Genomic DNA, 23,051 nt, shown 5'->3' with positions numbered 1-23,051 from the left:
TGAGGGGTGCTCCACTGAACACCAGGTGGTGGCTTTCCTCGCATCCAGGGACATCTATCTGGATGTGGACTCAATTGAGGCTTGCCATCCCCCATAATGAGGTTTGTCAATAGGAAAAATAAGGTAGCATTGATGAAACAAGGAAAAAAGTTAAAACGTACAAATGTCTGTTTGAATGATCACTTGACAAAAAGAAATGCAGATATTGCTAAGAAAGCCAAATACTTACGGAGAAATAAAATAAAATTCAGAGTACATGGGTCAACAGTTATAAAGTGTTTATCAAATTGAATGGTACACCGGAGGAAGCTAAGGTGTTGGTTATCAAAGATATTGATGAACTGAAAAATATGAATAAGGACAAAAATGGTGAAATGTATTGGTCCTGAGGTTGATTATGATGACATATGAAAGTCTATATATTACATAATGACTATGGAGAATAACCAGTTTATTTCTGCCCAGGAGCTCTGTCTAGAAACATTTGATTATAATAAAAGCGCATCCCGCCCCTTTGGACCTGAGTCCGATCCAGATCTCTTTTTTACTGCTAACATTGAGCGTCAATGCAAATACTTTACAGAAGAACAATTCAAAGATTACAATATCAATGACGGAGCTTTTTCAATTATACATTTTAATAGCAAGTCTTCCTCAGAACATGTCTAGAATTAAGGATTGTCTGACAAGAGCCAAAAAAAGTTTTTTTCAGTTATTCCTATTTCAGAAACATGGCTAAATGATGTTAATGGTAATCTTGTACACTTGGATGGTAATGATCTGTTCTCAGTAAATAAGCAGACGAGAAGGGGCAGAGGTGTTGCATTGTATGTAAGGTCAAATTACAATTGCAAACTTGTTAAGAATATTTCATTTGCAGTTGACAACGTTATGGAGTGTGTTACCGTCAAAATGACATCTACAAATTCCAACAATATGGTTGTTAGTTGCATTTACAGAGCTCCTGGAGAAAATATCGACACTTTCGAGGATATAGTGATGGGAACATATAATAAAATGAATAGCAACAAGCATTTATCTGTGGAGACTTTAATATAGATTCTCATTCATAAACTCTTTATATTTTTGGGGCTGTAGCCATCTATTATTCATCCAAGTGGAATAACTGTGAATTCAACAACTCTCATTGATAACATTTTAACTAACGTTACATTAGATAATCTCAGTGGGGGACTACTGTTAAGTAGTTTTCGCTGTTTTTGAATCACTGCTTATGGGTAACCCCCGAAGTGATACTAGAACCATGACTAGAAAATTAACACCTGTAGCTATTGATAACTTAAGAGTGGAACTAACACTTCAGAACTGGAATGAAGTCTACATTGACAATATTGACAAACCGTATGAGACTTTTGTCTCCGTTGTTTCAAGGTTATATGATAAACATTGTCCTCTTGTTGAAAGAATTCATAGAAATCAGTACAGTAACAAACTATGGATAACTAAGGGTCTTCAGAATGCATGTAAAAAGAAAAAAAATATTGTATAAACAATTTATAAAATTAAGAACTAAGGAAGCTGAAAGCAAATATAAAACATATAAGAATAAATTAATAAACATTGTGAGACTTAGTAAGAATAGGTATCACAGTGAATTACTTGACAAAAATAGAACTAATATTAAAAATACTTGGAATATCATGAATGAGATAACAAAAAGAATAAAATTGACAGGGATTATCCTCCATTTTTTTTATTCAGATAATAACACCGTGCAAATAAATGTATTGCTGATCATTTTAATGAATACTTTGTTAATGTGGGGAAGAATCTTGCAAGTAGTATTGATTCTATGAGTAATAATTGTTGGATTAACAGTAATTCATTCAATAAACCTGTGTCAATGTTTATTGCAGGGCTGTGAAAACTCCGCAGATCTTCAGGATTCCGCGGATTTCATCATGGGGAGGGGGGGTGGGGTGTTAGTGATGTACTTTAATCGTGAACATCACTGAGTTTTTAAAATGCTTATCGTAAAGCATTTTTTATTTACAACATCGTGTAAGTTTTATGAGTCTGCGGACACTGATCTGTGTGTTACAGATACAAATCAGTTTCCTCGGATCCGCGGAGTTTCGCAGAGGAAAACTGACACTCAAAGTGTAGCTGTTAGGACAGTTGTCGTAAAGCATTTCTGGTTGGTTGCTGCGGCGACGCTGTGTTGCTCCTGTGCGGTGCTTAAGCTAAACTTAGCATGTGGACATCCCAAAATTTTACAGCTTTCAAGTTTTTAAAATAAGATTTGTGCAACATGTCTGTGTCACGGACCGACGTCGCACAGAGAGAAGATGGCAAGAAAGCCGGTTTGAAAAAGTCTTATAAGGACAAGAATCCGTGGAATCATCGCTGGCTTCATCAACACTCCTGAAAGATAAAAGAAATGGGAAAAGTGAACTGTGTTCTCTCAGGAAACACGGTAAGAATTTTTATATCCCTGGAAAATAAACATTCTGCTGTTTAAACAGGATTTTAGACAAGATAATGACTTTTTTCACTAATCTAGACATTCTTTCATTGTAAAAAAAGACATTGTGGCTTTGAATGGATTTAGGCTGCATGAATTTACACAAGAATATGTGACTTTTTACTATAAGGCATGATTTTCCAAGTATTCTACAAGCTTTTTCTATTCGTTTCAGTCTTCATGAATTTCATGTAGTTTAATTGTTCTGAGTTAATGTATAATTTGGTTTACAATTAAAAGGAAAATCATTCCAGGTCCTAGATCCACGTCATATTCTGTTATTTCAACATCATCATTGACAGGTCAAATAAAAGGTTGCATGTAGGATCATTTAAATATGCACTAATTTTGAGAAATCAACTGACTATAATAATCTGGATATATGGTATTGTACACTATCATGAACTTCTCTATTCAAAATTACAAAGATTCAAGCTATCAGAAATGATGTGTGGGCCGCCCGAAGAGGAGGTACTGCTGGCCCAACGCCAGAGGGCGCCCTGCCTGAAGGCGGGCTTCAGGCACCAGAGGGCGCAGTCGCCGCCAGGAGCACCAGGAACTTTGACAGCTGTCACTCATCTACTCATCATGCCACCCATAAAAGCTTGGAGAAGACACCACACCTCTGCCGAGAAATCGTCTAAACCTTTCAGGTAGACACTCAGCCGTAATATTGTTTCAGCTAAGTTGTGACGTTCTTCACATCTGTACTGGTAGCTAATGTACCTTCTGAGTTTGCAGCTTCTCCACTGACTGCCGAGTCGAAGGGAGTGGTAAGAGTTGCCGTTCTCCACTCTTCACTCTTACATTTGTGTATTGGAATCTGTACGGATAACCAGAGGAAGTAGTGAGATTGGGAGGTGGTGTTTTCTCCCTCCATCAGGAATACTCAGCTGACTGTTTTACTGGGTGTGTGCACACACACCCACTCTTGACTGTTTCTGTTTCCTGTCAACAGTACCCGATCTGACAGCTGGAGATCCTCGAGCCTGCCCACACGACACCAACTGTATAATTGACCATAGTATTGAATTATATCTGTATCTGCTGTGCACATTTCACAACATTAAAATTGTTACTTCGTATTTCCATGGACCATTCATTTACGCGCCCTGTTGTGGGTCCGTGTCATCACACTTTTCACAACAGGATTTCTCGGTCCAACGTCATGGATCCCGAGGGGCATCTACCATCAGGTGAACCACCAATGGAAACACAAGGTGGACAGGGGCCAGCAGGAGGCGTATTAGGTGAGCTACAGCACATCTTAACCACCTTCACTGCTCGGTTGGATTTGGTAACCGAGCAGAACGTTATCCTCAATCGGAGGATGGAGGCTCTCACCGCTCAGGTGGAAGCGCACGCGCAGGGCGCTGCTACGGCACCTCCTCCTGCTGCCCGAGTGCCAGATACAGACATTCCAGTGGTTGTTCAACGAACCCCCCCCCGTCCCCTGAAGCATACATAAGCCCTCCGGAGCTGTACGGGGGTTGTGTAGAGACGTGCGCAGACTTTTTAATGCAGTGTTCGCTTGACTTTTCACAGTGTCCCGTTATGTACGCGTCTGATGCGAGCAGGGTGGCTTATGTGATAAACCTGCTTCGAGGAGAGGCACGCGCCTGGGCTACGGCGCTCTGGGAGCAGAATTCATGGCTCCTAACAACATATACTGGGTTTGTGCAGGAATTCAAACAGGTGTTTGATCACCCTAATAGAGGCGAGACCGCGTCGAATGTGCTGCTGTCGATGAGACAGGGGCGTCGGAGTGCAGCCGATTATGCAGTCGACTTCCGCATTGCGGCTGTGAGGTCGGGCTGGAATAATGTTGCACTCCGCGCCGCTTTCGTAAATGGACTGTCTCCAGTCCTGAAGGAGCATCTGCTGGCGAAGGATGAACCGCGGGATTTTGATGGGCTTGTTGATCTGGTTATACGGTTAGACAACCGATTAGAGGAACATTGTCAGGAGTGAGGCGAAGGGCGTGGCCGGGCACGAGTCGCCCCTCTCTCTTTCGGGTCCGAAAGGGTGCCGCCGTCCCCCCGCTCCACTGCCAGAGAGCTCCGTGTGGCAACAGCTCCCCCTGCTGACGAAGCTATGGACACGAGCAGGGCTAAAGTAAAATCAGAAAACAGACTACAGAGGCTGGCCCGTGAGGAGTGTTTTTTCCGTGGCTCGAGCGAGCACATACAGAAGAATTGCCCCAAGCGGTTAAACTACAATGCCCACCCTTAGAGACTGGGCTAAGGGTGGGCCATAACAATCACAAGGGGAGGTCCTGAAGATCCGCACGCATCCCAGTCACGATCCTGAGTGGGGATCTCACCCTTCACACCCCAGCACTGGTGGACACAGGGTCGGAGGGGAATCTGCTGGATAGTAGATGGGCTAGGGAGGTAGGGCTCCCTCTAGTGGCCTTACCGTCACCTTTGTCGGTTCGGGCACTAGATGACACCCTTCTCCCATTAATCACACACCAGACACAGCCAGTGACATTGGTCGTGTCTGGGAATCATATGGAGGAGATTGTGTTTTTTGTAACACCGTCTACCTCCTGGGTGATTCTGGGTTATCCCTGGATGTTAAAGCACAATCCCTGGATTGATTGGCCATCTGGGGTTGTAACGCAGTGGAGCGAAACATGCCACCGGGAATGTTTAGGATCCTCGGTTCCACCCGGTGTAATAGCCAAGGAGGAGGTTCAAGTCCCTCCCAGTCTCGCAGCGGTGCCAGCTGAGTACCATGATCTTGCTGACGTCTTCAGCAAGGATCTGGCACTCATGCTGCTCCCGCACCGTCCGTACGATTGTGCCATAGATTTGGTACCGGGTGCTGAGTACCCGTCCAGCAGGTTTTACAACCTCTCACATCCGGAACACGAATCAATGGAGACCTACATCCGGGACTCTTTAGCTGCCGGGTTGATTCAGAATTCCACATCCCCAATGGGGGCTGGTTTCTTTTTTGTGGGCAAGGACGGCGGACTCCGTCCATGCATTGATTACAGAGGGCTGAACGAGATCACGGTTCGCAACCGATACCCGTTACCTCTGCTGGATTCAGTGTTCACGCCCCTGCATGGAGCTCAAATTTTCACAAAGTTGGATCTTAGAAATGCGTATCACCTGGTTCAGATCCGGAAGGGAGACGAGTGGAAGACGGCATTTAACACCCCATTAGGTCATTTTGAGTACCTGGTCATGCTGTTCGGTCTCACCAATGCGCCTGCGACGTTCCAAGCATTGGTAAATGATGTCTTGCGGGACTTCCTGCATCGGTTCATCTTCGTATATCTTGACGATATTCTCATCTTCTCCCCGGATCCTGAGACCCAAGTTAAGCATGTACGTCAGGTCCTGCAGCGGTTGTTGGAGAACCGGCTGTTCGTGAAGGGCGAGAAGTGTGAATTCCACCGCACTTCTTTGTCTTTCCTGGGATTCATTATCTCCTCCAACTCCGTCGACCCTGATCCGGCCAAGGTTGCGGCGGTGAGAGATTGGCCCCAACCAACAAGCCATAGGAAATTGCAACAGTTCCTCGGTTTTGCGAATTTCTACAGGAGGTTCATTAAGGGCTACAGTCAGGTTGTTAGCCCGCTGACAGCCCTGACCTCCACTAAAGTCGCCTTCACCTGGACGGATCGGTGCGAAGCCGCGTTTAAGGAGTTGAAACGTTGGTTCTCGACTGCACCAGTTCTTGTGCAGTCTGACCCTGATCGCCAGTTTATTGTTGAAGTGGATGCCTCTGACTCAGGGATAGGAGCCGTGCTGTCCCAATCAATCAATCAATCAATTTTATTTATATAGCGCCAAATCACAACAAACAGTTGCCCCAAGGCGCTTTATATTGTAAGGCAAGGCCATACAATAATTACAGAAAAACCCCAACGGTAAAAACGACCCCCTGTGAGCAAGCACTTGGCGACAGTGGGAAGGAAAAACTCCCTTTTAACAGGAAGAAACCTCCAGCAGAACCAGGCTCAGGGAGGGGCAGTCTTCTGCTGGGACTGGTTGGGGCTGAGGGAGAGAATCAGGAAAAAGACATGCTGTGGAGGGGAGCAGAGATCAATCACTAATGATTAAATGCAGAGTGGTGCATACAGAGCAAAAAGAGAAAGAAACACTCAGTGCATCATGGGAACCCCCCAGCAGTCTACGTCTATAGCAGCATAACTAAGGGATGGTTCAGGGTCACCTGATCCAGCCCTAACTATAAGCTTTAGCAAAAAGGAAAGTTTTAAGCCTAATCTTAAAAGTAGAGAGGGTGTCTGTCTCCCTGATCTGAATTGGGAGCTGGTTCCACAGGAGAGGAGCCTGAAAGCTGAAGGCTCTGCCTCCCATTCTACTCTTACAAACCCTAGGAACTACAAGTAAACCTGCAATCTGAGAGCGAAACGCTCTATTGGGGTGATATGGTACTATGAGGTCCCTAAGATAAGATGGGACCTAATTATTCAAAACCTTATAAGTAAGAAGAAGAATTTTTTAATTTCTAGAATTAACAGGAAGCCAATGAAGAGAGGCCAATATGGGTGAGATATGCTCTCTCCTTCTAGTCCCCGTTAGTACTCTAGCTGCAGCATTTTGAATTAACTGAAGGCTTTTCAGGGAACTTTTAGGACAACCTGATAATAATGAATTACAATAGTCCAGCCTAGAGGAAATAAATGCATGAATTAGTTTTTCAGCATCACTCTGAGACAAGACCTTTCTAATTTTAGAGATACTGCATAAATGCAAAAAAGCAGTCCTACATATTTGTTTAATATGCGCTTTGAATGACATATCCTGATCAAAAATGACTCCAAGATTTCTCACAGTATTACTAGAGGTCAGGGTAATGCCATCCAGAGTAAGGATCTGGTTAGACACCATGTTTCTAAGATTTGTGGGGCCAAGTACAATAACTTCAGTTTTATCTGAGTTTAAAAGCAGGAAATTAGAGGTCATCCATGTCTTTATGTCTGTAAGACAATCCTGCAGTTTAGCTAATTGGTGTGTCCTCTGGCTTCATGGATAGATAAAGCTGGGTATCATCTGCGTAACAATGAAAATTTAAGCAATGCCGTCTAATAATACTGCCTAAGGGAAGCATGTATAAAGTGAATAAAATTGGTCCTAGCACAGAACCTTGTGGAACTCCATAATTAACCTTAGTCTGTGAAGAAGATTCCCCATTTACATGAACAAATTGTAATCTATTAGATAAATATGATTCAAACCACCACAGCGCAGTGCCTTTAATACCTATGGCATGCTCTAATCTCTGTAATAAAATTTTATGGTCAACAGTATCAAAAGCAGCACTGAGGTCTAACAGAACAAGCACAGAGATGAGTCCACTGTCTGAGGCCATAAGAAGATGATTTGTAACCTTCACTAATGCTGTTTCTGTACTATGATGAATTCTAAAACCTGACTGAAACTCTTCAAATAGACCATTCCTCTGCAGATGATCTGTTAGCTGTTTTACAACTACCCTTTCAAGAATTTTTGAGAGAAAAGGAAGGTTGGAGAATGGCCTATAATTAGCTAAGATAGCTGGGCCAAGTGATGGCTTTTTAAGTAATGGTTTAATTACTGCCACCTTAAAAGCCTGTGGTACATAGCCAACTAATAAAGATAGATTGATCATATTTAAGATCGAAGCATTAAATAATGGTAGGGCTTCCTTGAGCAGCCTGGTAGGAATGGGGTCTAATAGACATATTGATGGTTTGGATGAAGTAACTAATGAAAATAACTCAGACAGAACAATCAGAGAGAAAGAGTCTAACCAAATACCAGCATCACTGAAAGCAGCCAAAGATAACGATATGTCTTTGGGATGGTTATGAGTAATTTTTTCTTTAATAGTTAAAATTTTATTAGCAAAGAAAGTCATGAAGTCATTACTAGTTAAAGTTAAAGGAATACTCGGCTCAATAGAGCTCTGACTCTTTGTCAGCCTGGCTACAGTGCTGAAAAGAAACCTGGGGTTGTTCTTATTTTCTTCAATTAGTGATGAGTAGTAAGATGTCCTAGCTTTACGGAGGGCTTTTTTATAGAGCAACAGACTCTTTTTCCAGGCTAAGTGAAGATCTTCTAAATTAGTGAGATGCCATTTCCTCTCCAACTTACGGGTTATCTGCTTTAAGCTGCGAGTTTGTGAGTTATACCACGGAGTCAGGCACTTCTGATTTAAAGCTCTCTTTTTCAGAGGAGCTACAGCATCCAAAGTTGTCTTCAATGAGGATGTAAAACTATTGACGAGATACTCTATCTCACTTACAGAGTTTAGGTAGCTACCCGGCACTGTGTTGGTATATGGCATTGGAGAACATAAAGAAGGAATCATATCCTTAAACCTAGTTACAGCGCTTTCTGAAAGACTTCTAGTGTAATGAAACTTATTCCCCACTGCTGGGTAGTCCATCAGAGTAAATGTAATTGTTATTAAGAAATTAAGTCTTCAATTTCCATACCATAAGTCAGAACAAGCTCTAAGATATGATTAAAGTGGTGGGTGGACTCATTTACATTTTGAGCAAAGCCAATTGAGTCTAATAATAGATTAAATGCAGTCATTCTCAGCATCTGTGTGGATGTTAAAATCGCCCACTATAATTATCTTTTCTGAGCTAAGCACTAAGTCAGACAAAAGGTCTGAAAATTCACAGAGAAACTCACAGTAACGACCAGGAGGACGATAGATAACAACAAATAAAACTGGTTTTTGGGACTTCCAATTTGGATGGACAAGACTAAGAGTCAAGCTTTCAAATGAATTAAAGCTGTGTGGGTTTTTGATTAATTAATAAGCTGGAATGGAAGATTGCTGCTAATCCTCCACCTCGGCCCGTGCTACGAGCATTCTGGCAGTTAGTGTGACTCGGGGGTGTTGACTCATTTAAACTAACATATTCATCCTGCTGTAACCAGGTTTCTGTAAGGCAGAATAAATCAATATGTTGATCAATTATTATATCATTTACTAACAGGGACTTAGAAGAGAGAGACCTAATGTTTAATAGACCACATTTAACTGTTTTAGTCTGTGGTGCAGTTGAAGGTGCTATATTATTTTTTCTTTTTGAATTTTTATGCTTAAATTGATTTTTGCTGGTATTGGTGGTCTGGAGCAGGCACCGTCTCTACGGGGATGGGGTAATGAGGGGATGGCAGGGGGAGAGAAGCTGCAGAGAGGTGTGTAAGACTACAACTCTGCTTCCTGGTCCCAACCCTGGATAGTCACGGTTTGGAGGATTTAAGAAAATTGGCCAGATTTCTCGAAATGAGAGCTGCTCCATCCAAAGTGGGATGGATGCCGTCTCTCCTAACAAGACCAGGTTTTCCCCAGAAGCTTTGCCAATTATCTATGAAGCCCACTTCATTTTTTGGACACCACTCAGACATCCAGCAATTCAAGGAGAACATGCGGCTAAACATGTCACCCCCGGTCCGATTGGGGATTGGCCCAGAGAAAACTACAGAGTCCGACATTGTTTTTGCAAAGTTACACACCGATTCAATGTTAATTTTAGTGACCTCCGATTGGCGTAACCGGGTGTCATTACTGCCGACGTGAATTACAATCTTACCAAATTTACGCTTAGCCTTAGCCAGCAGTTTCAAATTTCCTTCAATGTCGCCTGCTCTGGCCCCCGGAAGACAATTGACTATGGTTGCTGGTGTCGCTAACTTCACATTTCTCAAAACAGAGTCGCCAATAACCAGAGTTGATCCTCGGTGGGTGTGTCGTCGAGTGGGGAAAAACGGTTAGAAATGTGAACGGGTTGGTGGGGGAAAACGGGGCTTCTGTTTAGAACTACGCTTCCTCCTCACAGTCACCCAAGCGGCCTGCTTTCCCGGCTGCTCGGGATCTGCCAGAGGGAAACTAACGGCGGCTAAGCTGTAGAATTTTCCATGGTGCGGAGCCGAGTCTCCAATTCGCCCAGCCTGGCCTCCAAAGCTACGAATAAGCTACACTTATTACAAGTACCATTACTGCTAAAGGAGGCCGAAGAATAACTAAACATTTCACACCCAGAGCAGAAAAGTGCGGGAGAGACAGGAGAAGCCGCCATGCTAAACCAGCTAAGAGCTAGTAGCTGCGCTAAGCTAGCGGATTCCAAAAAACACACAAAGTGAATAATGTGTAAATAATTTAGAGGTGATTCAGCAGAGGGAGTGCTTTAGTTAAGGCACATGAAGATTACACTGTGAAGCAAATCGTTATCTATGTAACTAGATCAATCTAACTGCGCAGATTAAACAGCTAACAGATACAGCAAAACACCGCTGTGCTCCGGAACAGGAAGTGATACAATACCGCAGTGAGAGCCAACCACCAGTGGCTCCCAGAGTGGGGAGTCCGAGAAGGTTCTCCATCCTTGTGCCTGTTTTTCCCGCAGGTTGACCCCGGCAGAAAGGAACTATGACGTAGGCAATCGGGAATTTCTGGCGGTGAAAGAGGCTCTTGAGGAGTGGAGACACCTTCTGGAGGGAGCCACGGTTCCCTTCACGGTTTTCACGGACCATCGGAACCTGGAATACATCCGGACCGCTAAGTGTCTGAACCCCAGGCAAGCCCGTTGGTCACTGTTCTTCAGTCGGTTTGACTTCCAGATCACGTATCGCCCCGGGACTAAGAACCAACTGTCTGATGCACTGTCCCAGGTGCATGAAGAGGATGTCAGGCCAGAGCTGTCGGATCCACCGGACACCACCATCCCCGAGTCCACTGTCGTCGCAACTCTCACTGGGATGTGGAAAAGACCATCCAGGAGGCCCTGACTCGACACCCGGACCCCGGAGATGGACCTGAAAACCGGCTGTACGTCCCACCAGAGGCCAGGGCTGCAGTCTTGGACTTCTGTCACGGTTCTAAGCTCTCCTGCCACCCGGGGATGCGAAGAACCATGGCAGTGGTCCGGCAGAGCTTCTGGTGGGCGTCGATGGAAACCGACGTCCGGGAGTATGTCCAGGCCTGCACCACCTGTGCCAGGGGCAAGGCAGTACATAAGAAGGCCCAAGGACTCCTCCAGCCGCTGCCGGTGCCTCGTCGCCCCTGGTCCCACATAGGCCTGGACTTTGTCACGGGTCTCCCTGCGTCCCAGGGAATGACTACCATCCTGACGATAGTAGACCGGTTCTCCAAGGCAGCCCACTTCGTGGCCCTCCCGAAGCTCCCGACGGCCCAGGAGACTGCAGACCTCCTGGTCCACCACGTCATGCGTTTGCATGATATCCCCATGAACATAGTCTTGGTTAGTGGTCCCCAGTTCTCCTCACAAGTCTGGAGGAGTTTCTGTAGGGAACTGGGGACCACCGTGAGCCTCTCGTCCGGGTACCACCCTCAGACTAATGGACAGGCAGAGCGGGTGAACCAAGACCTGGAGCAGGCCCTGCGGTGTGTCACCTCCGCAAACCCGATGGCCTGGAGTCAACATCTGGCCTGGATCGAATATGCCCACATCAGTCAGGTTTCCTCAGTGACCGGCCTCTCCCCCTTTGAGGCGTGTTTGGGGTACCAGCCCCCATTGTTCCCAGCCATAGGGGGAGAGGTCGAGGTCCCCTCGGTCCAGGCCCACCTCAGAAGGTGCCGTCGGGTGTGGCGCACTGTCCGCTCTGGCCTTCTAAAAGCCCGGACGAGAGCTAAGGACCATGCAGACCGCCGGTGTACGCCAGCCCCTGCATACCAGCCCGGGCAGGAGGTTTGGCTGTCAACTAAGGACATCCCTCTGCAGGTGGACTCGCAAAAACTGAAAGACAGATACATCGGACCTTTTACGATCGCCAAAGTCCTCAGTCCAGCCGCAGTGAAACTGAGGCTGCCAGCTTCACTGCGGATACATCCAGTTTTTCACGTGTCCTGGATTAAACCATGTCACTCCTCCAACCTCTGCACTCCCAGACCAGGGCCGCCTCCTGCCCGGATCATCGATGGAGAGCCTGCGTGGACCGTCCGCAGGCTTCTGGACGTTCGTCGACGGGGCCAGGGATTCCAATATCTGGTGGACTGGGAGGGGTACGGACCCAAGGAACGCTCCTGGGTGAAGCGGGGCTTCATCCTGAACTCGGCCCTCCTGGCCGATTTCTACCGACGACATCCCGACAAGCCTGGTCGGGCGCTAGGAGGCACCCATTGGGGGGGGTCCTGTTGTGTGGGCCGCCCAAAGAGGAGGTACTGCTGGCCCAACGCCAGAGGGTGCCCTGCCTGAAGGCAGGCTTCAGGCACCAGAGGGCGCAGTCGCCGCCAGGAGCACCAGGAACTTTGACAGCTGTCACTCATCTACTCATCATGCCACCCATAAAAGCCTTGAGAAGACACCACACCTCTGCCGAGAAATCATCTAAACCGTTCAGGTAGACACTCAGCCGTAATATTGTTTCAGCTAAGTTGTGACATTCTTCACATCTGTACTGGTAGCTAATGTACCTTCTGAGTTTGCAGCTTCTCCACTGACTGCCGAGTCGAAGGGAGTGGTAAGAGTTGCCGTTCTCCACTCTTACACTTGAGGAGGAAGTAGTGAGATTGGGAGGTGGTGTTTTCTCCCTCCATCAGGAATACTCAGCTGACTGTTTTACTGGGTGTGTGCACACACACCCACTCTTGACTGTTTCTGTTTCCTGCCAGCAGTACCCGATCTGACAGCTGGAGATGGTGGCCACCTGGGGACTCAGGACTTGGTGGCTCTGGAGTGTTCCAGATCCGTTGGCGGTGGAAATCGTGTGGGTCCCGACTCTTCACTGGACGGGCGTCTCCTATCTTCAAGCCTGCCCACATGACACCAACTGTATAATTGACCATAGTATTGAATTGTATCTGTATCCGCTGTGCACATTTCACAACATTAAAATTGTTACTTCGTATTTCCATTGACCATTCATTTACGCACCCTGTTGTGGATCCGTGTCATCACACTTTTCACAACAAGAAAATACAATAAGTTGGTTAAAATCTTATTTATCAGGGCAAAATCAATGTGTCAGAATTAATAATGTAGTATCTGAGACAAAACTGTGTAATATAGGTTTACCACAAGGGTCAATTTTGGGCCCGGCACTATTTTCTTTGTATATAGATGATTTACCTTTAGCATGTGACAATGTGAGCATACAAATGTATGCAGACGACACAATAATATACACACACAGAACAAATATGACTGAGGTTGTGAACAAACTAACTATAGCCATGGGAAGAGTCTCTACCTGGCTTCAGGAATCCTGTCTAACACTAAACAGAAAAAAACAGCAGCCATGTACTTCACTATTAAGAATAAAACAGTATATCCAAATACTATTATCAATGATCAAATTATAAAAAAAAATGTAACTGAATTTAAATATTTAGGGCTTACATTAGCTTCAACGCTCAGCTTTAAGAAGCATATAAAAAAAGATCTCAAACACTTTGAAATTTAATTTACCTACTTTTAAAACCATCAGAAATACATTAACAACAGAGGCTGCAAAATGCTTTCTAAATGCAATGATAACACCTCATTTCACTTACTGTATAACAAGTTGGGCCCAAGCAAATCCAACAACATTAAGACCCTTGGAGTCCCTGTACAAAAGGGCTCTTAAAATCCTTGATCAAAAAACCATTTAATATCACCATTGTCATATATTGAGCAAATATGCCTTTCTCAGCTTTGAAAATTTTATCTTTCTCTATGAGGTTCAAATGGTATGCAAAATAGTCCATTATCAAGCTCCGCCACCTCTCAAGAACTTCATTCACCTGTCCTCTGATACAACAACAAGGGTAACAAGAGCAACCACTCAGAGGCAGTGTACCATTCCCAAATGTAAGACTGCATTTACACAATCAACGTTTTCTTACAGAGCCACAAAGAAGTGGAACATATTACCAGAAGAAATAAAAACACATCCAGACTTTAAGACATTTTCTGTAAAGGTAAAATCATGGCTCCTTCAAAACTAAAGATGCAGGCACTAAATATATAGCACTGCTAAAGGTAACATTTGTCAGGAACTGTGAGGACTTGGCATGACAGGCAGGTGGACACAAATGCAGACTCATGGCTCAGAGGACGGATTTAGAAAAAGGTTTAATTAAAAAAAAAAAAACAGGCTCTGGTCGATACACAGGGTCACAAGCAGGCAGGCGGAGGTACAGACAGTCGTGAGGCGGTGGCGTGGTCAGTAACGAGCAGAGTTATGTGCAGATGCAGGTTGAGGAGCGGACCAACGTCTGACCGAACCCAGTGCTAAATAACCAGAAAGCGGTTCCACAAACAAAATGATTTTATTTCCCCCTCTAGTGCAATAATTAGTGTAAAACATAAATATTTAGTTTGTCTGGTGGAGTGAAGGACGGCGCGCTCTCCAGCACCCAAAAGGATCGAAGCCTCGGCGCTTCTGGACTCAGATTCACCGCCAAACACCCCCCAGGTGGACACGACAAACTGACTCTGTGAAGGATGGAAAAGGTGAGGTAAGTCAACAGAGCTACATCAAATATCCCTCAGAGGCACACACTATCAGCAACACATTCAGGTCTGAATTTAAGCTTTATGTAAATGAGCAGCTTCTCACAACAGGTGGAGGATCATCAGTCCGTACGCCACGGCAGTGAGAAGCAAACTGCACAATTCTCATCAATGTTCAAATACACTGCGTAACAAAATACCAAATTACTATTAACGATCATTCAGACAATAATCACCTCTGATGTGTGCTGACAGCATGTGTCCCTCACCCGTCCTCCTTCACAGGCACGATGTGTCAAACCCTGGCGTGGTCCTCAGCGTCTCACAAACGAACGTCACAAGGTCGAGTTCCCGGCAATTCTGCTTGAGCCCCTCATGGCTTAAATGCAGAACGCCATCTCATTATCTGCTTCAGCTGAAAGTCTTTAAGTTTACACGTGAGCATCATCCACAGGTGCTGCGAGTCAGTAGGCCTGCACGTGAACATCCTCCACAGGTGCAGCTAATAATGCTGATGAGGGTGAAGGACTCTTCTGCCAGCACCGTCTCCACAGACAAAAACCAGTTTGCATACCACCTGGAGAGCAAAGAAAAGAAAACAACACAAAAACATCCAGCCAAACCCCCCAACACACAACAAGAGTTCCAGCACGGGCAAACAGGTGTATCAGAGGAGGCAAAACGGAGTCCAACAAACAAGCAGGGTTCAGGCACAGAGAAGCAGGTTAACAGGCTCAGGCAAAAAAGCAAGCTCAAAACAGGCGAAGGTCATACACATCAAGAAAAACAGACTATGGCAGAAAACACGAGAGGCTTGGAACAAGGCAATATGCACAACGAACTAGCAGTGAGCTGTTGAAGACAAGGGGTTTAAATCAGAGGATAATCAGGGCGTGATGATATGCAGGTGCAGGAAAGAAGGCATGGCTGAGTGAGACGAGTGGAGTGACAGGTGGGCGTGTCAGACAAAAGCAGGAAAAAGAGGAATATGACAGTGACAGAACAAATGTTAAACAATAAGGAAATAATGATACCTAGAATACAAATGTGGTAACAGAATAAACAAAGGCAGGAACAGAACAGAAAATTAAAGGCTGGACCTAACCTAGATGAGAACTCAACATGTAGCTGGAGTGTACAGAAAACCCTGATTTACAAATGTTCTCAAGACAGTGACTGAATAACCAGAAAGTAAAGGATGAAGACTAAACTAGAACAGAACTCAAGAAGTGGCTGAAGTGTAACAGATAATCCTCAAAACTTAATGTGATAACACAGTATGACTAAATAAAAAGCAGAGACTAAACTATAACAGAACTTAATGTGGCTGAAATGTAACAGATCATAAAACCAAGACTAAAGTGGAAGAAACAGAAAATAAACATTCAGGGTCAGACAGAAGGACAAAGAGAGGGAAACAGACAGAGACTGGGGGACAAAACCAGATTCGGGGCAGGTCCAGGGCAAAAGCATGACAGAACCCCCCACCAAGGCAGCCAACACCGGGGGCTGCCCACACCACCACCCCAAAACCCCGAGAGGGACCACCCCACCCACAGACGACTACGGGCAGGAAGGAGGGGGGACGGAGGAGGGAAACAAGACCCCCGAGACCTAGCAGGGACCCACGGAACCCACCCACAGCCTAAGGGAGAGGAAACAAGTGACCGACTTAACAAAAAAGGACTCACAGATGGGCAACGGAGGAGCAGCATGCAGGGGTTAGCCAGGGTATCAGGCAGGTGAACACCGACAGGGTCCGGGGGGCGACCATGTGGACGAACATGGCCAGAACCTGAGGTAAGGGGTCTGTCAGGAGAATTGCCAAAAGTTGAAGCTGTGAGACCTGGAGGACTAGGAGCAGAGACAGAATCAAAAACAGTGGAATCACGGGTCTTGCAAAAATTGTCAACATGGGAGGGGCAAGAACGCCCACCAGGGCCACGAGCACAGTCAACCTGCTTTTGCCCGGAGCACCAAAAACGAGGAAACAGATTAAACAACCAAGCAATCAAAAACACAAAACAAATAAACACATGAATCCAAAGAAAAGAAGGAATACAGATGAACGAGACAGGAAACCAAAACCTGAGTATTTCTGAACCCAAGAACCATAGTACCTTGAATGCTAACAAAGACTTAAGAACTGAACCAAGAGATATGCAAATGTTTTGACAGATGGACACCATCCACTTGCTCATGGAATGCGAAAACTGAAAAAAGTTACAAAAAGCAATGCAATGAGAGCTGTATACAGAAAATGGATTAGTACAGGTGCCACGTGGAGGCAAAATTTGCTTTGGCCAAACACACAGAAACCCAAAAAATGTGCAAAGTGAGAAAACAAGAAAGCTAAATATATACGTACGTGAGGAGTAAACTAAGGTCATACTGCGAAATGAGTGAGAAACAAATCCAAATACTGAACTGTGACCAAGCAAAACTAAAAAGGAACATAAAATATAAAAGCGCAGGCATAAAAAATGCACAAGATGATAAATCCTCAAAAATGCATTCCAGGCCCACTCAAAAATGGAAACCCTAACCACAAAACAGCAAGTGGTGCCAACAAAAGATTCCAGTGAAAAAAGAAATTGCCTAAGCCAAGCAGATGAAAAATAAGAAACCCACCGAAAAAAAAATGCAAGAACCAAAGAAACCAGCTACCGGATTACATGAAGAAAAATGCTTGGCAAAAGAAAACAAAAAAATGGGAGAACAAATAAAGTAAAACCAGGAAATAATCACAAATGGAAGACTTAATACTGGATCCAGGAAAGGCATTAACCAACCAAAAAGGCGAAAACCTTAACCAGAAAAACACAGACAAGCAACTCATGGTTGTCAAAACCCTGGCATTGAGTTGTAGCAAAGACCTGACTGGACATAGATAAGAGATGTTAGACAGTGTGTCCAAAAGAAACAACAGATGTGGAAAAAAACAGAAAAGCATGACCAATAAGTAGTATAATGTCACACCAACCATCCAGGAAGTTGTGAGTCCAGCAGTTGTCCTTGGAGAGGTCACTGAAGGTTGGACACGAACAGAAGGTTCTGGAGATGCTGGCTGGGCTGCACATTCGGGTGAAGCGAGTGCTGTGGACGCATCGGGTGATGCGCTCTCAGGTAAGAGCAGTGATGGCTTCAGCACCATGGGTGATGTAGCAGGAGATGTGACGGGTGCATGAACAGGTGATTCTGCATGTGCCACTGGAGTTCCGGAAGCAGGGCACGCTGTAGAGTGTGACACAAGCGGTTCTACAGATGGTGCACCGCAGATCTTCCACGGTGCCACTGATGAGTTGGGAGGTGCACATGTTGCTGAAAGCTCCCACGAAGTGATCTTTTCTTCTGACTCCTCTGCCTGTGGTTCCGGGAAAGCAGGCGGCACAGATGACTCCGGAGGTGTGCGGGCCGCTGAGGATGCAGCGAGCGCTGCAGGTGGAGTCCTCAGTCCACACGATTCAGCTGATGGAGCTGTGGTCTTCAGGAGCGCGGACTCAGAGAGAGACGCTCTCACAGCTGAATGAAGTGGTGGAGCGCATGCAGCTGGTCCTGCTGGCATACAAGCGGTATACATGGGATCTTCAATATAGGGAGGAACTTGACCCTGCTTGAACAATGTCTTTATCTGAGCCAGATCTGGGTAAGCAGACACAACATCAGGTTCTGTTTGCAGGATTTGGTCAAGCACAGACAAAATCCGTTTTCTGTTCTCCCGGTCTGGGTTGTCCTGATATTGAAAAAATAAGTCTTGAATCCTAAAAAAATATATTTGCTGTGTCTTGGAGAGCCAGGCCTTCAGCTTCGGATGACGTGTCATCTTCAAGGTCAGACCATTCTGATTCGCTGTCATCCAGCGGGGGGCGGGCCGGCAGGTGCAGCGCTGGTTCTTTAATCCAGGCTGGGAGCTTTCTTGCTAAGAATAAGTTGTCGAGAGCTTCTAACTCAGGAAACACATCAAACAGCCAGGGGTTTGCCTCTAAAGCTTCCCACACTTGATCTGAATAATCAAACTTCTCCCTTGGAGAGATACAGTCATGAAAACAGATAAAAAAGAACTGTAGATCTGAGAAAACCCTCTTGATTGCAGCCATATCTGGGTTTGAGTCCATGGAATGACTGCTTACTGACATGACGGGATCTGAGTCCACTGTGTCCAGGTTCTGGCTAGTTCGTACTGTCAGGAACTGTGAGGACTTGGCACGACAGGCAGGTGGACACAAATGCAGACTCATGGCTCAGAGGACAGATTTAGAAAAGGTTTAATTAAAAAAAAAAACAGGCTCTGGTCGATACACAGGGTCACAAGCAGGCAGGCGGAGGTACAGACAGTCGTGAGGCAGTGGTGTGGTCAGTAACGAGCAGAGTTCCAGCATGGGCAAACAGGTGTATCAGAGGAGGCAAAACGGAGTCCAACAAACAAGCAGGGTTCAGGCACAGAGAAGCAGGTTAACAGGCTCAGGCAAAAAAGCAAGCTCAAAACAGACGAAGGTCATACACGTCAAGAAAAACAGACTATGGCAGAAAACACGAGAGGCTTGGAACAAGGCAATATGCACAACGAACTAGCAGTGAGCTGTTGAAGACAAGGGGTTTAAATCAGGGGATAATCAGGGCGTGATGATATGCAGGTGCAGGAAAGAAGGCATGGCTGAGTGAGACGAGTGGAGTGACAGGTGGGCGTGTCAGACAAAAGCAGGAAAAAGAGGAATATGACAGTGACAGAACAAATGTTAAACAATAAGGAAATAATGATACCTAGAATACAAATGTGGTAACAGAATAAACAAAGGCAGGAACAGAACAGAAAATTAAAGGCTGGACCTAACCTAGATGAGAACTCAACATGTGGCAGGATTGTACAGAAAACCCTGATTTACAAATGTGCTCAAGACAGTGACTGAATAACCAGAAAGTAAAGGATGAAGACTAAACTAGAACAGAACTCAAGAAGTGGCTGAAGTGTAACAGATAATCCTCAAAACTTAATGTGATAACACAGTATGACTAAATAAAAAGCAGAGACTAAACTATAACAGAACTTAACGTGGCTGAAATGTAACAGATCATAAAACCAAGACTAAAGTGGAAGAAACAGAAAATAAACATTCAGGGTCAGACAGAAGGACAAAGAGAGGGAAACAGACAGAGACTGGGGGACAAAACCAGATTCGGGGCAGGTCCAGGGCGAAAGCATGACAACATTGAACATGTGTAATAAGTGTTCTGATTTTACATAGAAACTGAGAGATGAACTGTATGAATTGTGAATATCTTTTACAAGTGGTTTGATATTGTACAGTAATTGAGAGGCTTAGATGAATTTATAAATGTCTTGATAATTTTGATGTTTTGATGCTGCATGATATGAGTAACATGGATGAATTATGAATGATTGTTTTAAATGTTTTTGATATGGCTGTATTTTAGAGATGAATGACATAAGAATGAATTTAATATTATATATTTTATGAATTTAGTATTACATATTTTGTAGGTGTTGTTTGTGATGTATTTAATAGCCCTATGTGTATCCCCCTGACCCTCAAGGACTACAGATGGAAATTAGCTGTTGCAGCTATAATCTGGTACAAACATCTCTGCTCAATGAGCATAATGTAATTGTATGCTGTCCTTGCACCCATAAATGAAATGAAAAATGAAATGAATATGGCTTTATTGAAAATAATTATTGATTGCATAGTAAAACCATTCAACCACATTTGCAATATGTCATTAAGTACTGGTAAATTCCCTCTCAAATGAAAATACCTAAAGTAATACCCTTGTTTAAAACCGGTGACAAACATGTTTTTTTTTTTTCTAATTATAGACCTATATCACTCCTACCACAATTTTCCAAAATTCTAGAAAAAAAATATTTAAGAGATTGCATGACTATTTATTAAAGCATGAGATACTTTGTGATGAGCAATATGGATTCAGAAAATCTCGGACTACATCACTGGCATTGATGGATTTTCTTGAAAGTATAGTGACGGTAATTGATAGAAAACAATATACAGTTGGCATTTTGTTTGATCTACAGAAAGCGTTTGACACATGAATCATGCAATATTACTAACTAAATCACAAAAATATGGGATCAGAGGTCTTGCATATGACTGGATAAGTTATTTACAGGGAAGATTTCAATATGTTCAGTTCAATAACACTGACTCTGTACTTCGGGAAATTACTTGTGGAGTGCCGCAGGGCTCTGTGCTTGGTCCCTTGTTGTTTATTTTATATATTAATGATGTAGGTTGGGTGTCGCAATCACGAAAGTGAATTTTATTTGCAGATGATACAACTGTCTTCAGCAGTGGTGATAATCTAGAACAGCTTCTGGACATGGTGGAGAATGAGTTGAAAAAGATTAAGGCTTGGTTTGATGCTAATAATTTGTCAGTCCACCTTGGGAAAACTAAATGTATTATATTTGGAAATAAACAAGTACCTAAATGTAAAAACCTTACTATAAACAATATGGAAATAGAAGTAGTAACGGAGAACAAATTCCTAGGTGTGATAATTGATAACAAACTTAGCTGGAAACTGCATAAATTATATCAAATCAAAAATGTAAACAAGCTATAAGAATCATCTGCAATAAACATTACTGTGAACCAACACATTCTCTATTTGTCTCTTTAAATTTATTCAAATTCAGAGATGTGGTCGATTACATCACTATTCAAACTTTTTTTTAAAGCAAAAAGCCAAGCCTTACTGAGACATGTCCAGAATCTCTTTAGATTGAGGGAATTCGGTTACAGTTTACGAGGTTGTGCAATTTTTAAGAAACACCAGTAAGAACAAATGCAAAGGGTTTTTGTGTGTCTGTGATTGGGGTGAAGAAATGGAATGAATGTCTGACAGAGATAAGAATGTGTGGTATTTCAGTATTTTTCAAGAGATTATTTAAAAAGAATATTATAACAAAGTATTACAGTGAAGAAAATATGATTTGAATTATAGGTATTGTTTAATTATGGACAAATATATGAATATATGTGTGTGTGTGTGGACATGTATGTATCATGCATTTGTGTGAGTGTATGAATATGTGAGTCTGTGTCTGCGTAGTGATATGTGTTTACAAGTCTGTGAGTATGAGTGAAAATAATTGTTAGATTTGTGGTATAAGGGGTGGGCGTGATAAGCTCTGCTTCAACCCACTCCCTTTCGGACACATGGGGTTTGTTTTTTGGTTAATATTATTGTTATGTTTGTTATAATGTTACATTAGTTTTTTATTGTTTTTGTTAAATTGTTAAATTGTACACATATAACACGTGTGCCGAATAAATAAACTCATTGTTGGGAAGGTGTCGTAGCACGGACCCACAACAGGGGGCGCAAATGAACGGACAATGAGTAAGCCAAAAGGTAACAATTTAATGTTGTGATATTACACAACGAAACGTGTCTTAATTTCACAGTCAATAAACACCAGGTGAAGTGTGGGCAGGCTCGAAGATAGAAGACGCCCGACGAGAAAGAAGCCGCGTCCCACACGGCTTCCACCACCAACGGCCTGAAGAACACCGGAGCCGCCAAGTCCCGAGTCCCCAGGTGGCCTCTGTCTTCGACTGTCGACCCTGGTACTGCTGGCAGAAAGCAGAAATATGATGTGTGAGTGTGAGTCCGCACACTCAGTAATCTATAGTCCAGATACCGTTAGGAGGGAGCACCTCCACCTCCAAATCACACACACTCATGCAGCTCCTGTTTGTCCCTCTTCTGGGTCTTCACAGGAATGCGACTGCACACAGAACAAAGTTAGACAGCTTATTAGTCAGCAGAGAAATTACCTTGGTTCTGGTAGTCGATTTCTCGGCGGGGAGGTGGAGTTGCAGTCCGGCTTTTATGGTAGTGATGATAACGAGTGACAGCTGGTGCAGAGGATAAGTGACAGCTGTCACTTCTTCTGGGTCTGGCGCCCTCTCGTGCTTGGAGCCCGCACTCCAAGCAGGGCGCCCTCTGGTGGTGGTGGGCCAGCAGTACCTCCTCTTCAGCGGCCCACACAACACTCATTCATTCATTCATTTATTCAATCCGGGCTGTAGACAAGGCATTGACAAATAGTATATAATTAAACAATGTGAAACAATTATTATT

The 23,051-nt window shown here is 44.1% G+C and overlaps 1 long non-coding RNA gene across 1 annotated transcript; it reads right to left on the bottom strand.

The window, feature by feature from the left end:
* Positions 1–4,389: 4,389 nt before the first annotated feature.
* LOC117520499 lies at positions 4,390–21,188 on the bottom strand. The gene is made up of 3 exons (XR_004563665.1): positions 20,991–21,188; positions 10,290–10,293; positions 4,390–4,399 (listed from the first exon to the last, which is right to left on the bottom strand). It is a non-coding gene; the product is annotated as an uncharacterized LOC117520499 (long non-coding RNA).
* Positions 21,189–23,051: the final 1,863 nt, after the last annotated feature.

Source organism: Thalassophryne amazonica, chromosome 1 (assembly GCF_902500255.1).
Source record: "Thalassophryne amazonica chromosome 1, fThaAma1.1, whole genome shotgun sequence".
In the NCBI taxonomy this organism is placed as follows: Eukaryota; Metazoa; Chordata; class Actinopteri; order Batrachoidiformes; family Batrachoididae; genus Thalassophryne; species Thalassophryne amazonica.
The sequence above is the reverse complement of the archived record's forward strand: the minus strand, read 5'-3'. Positions and strand labels throughout refer to the sequence as shown.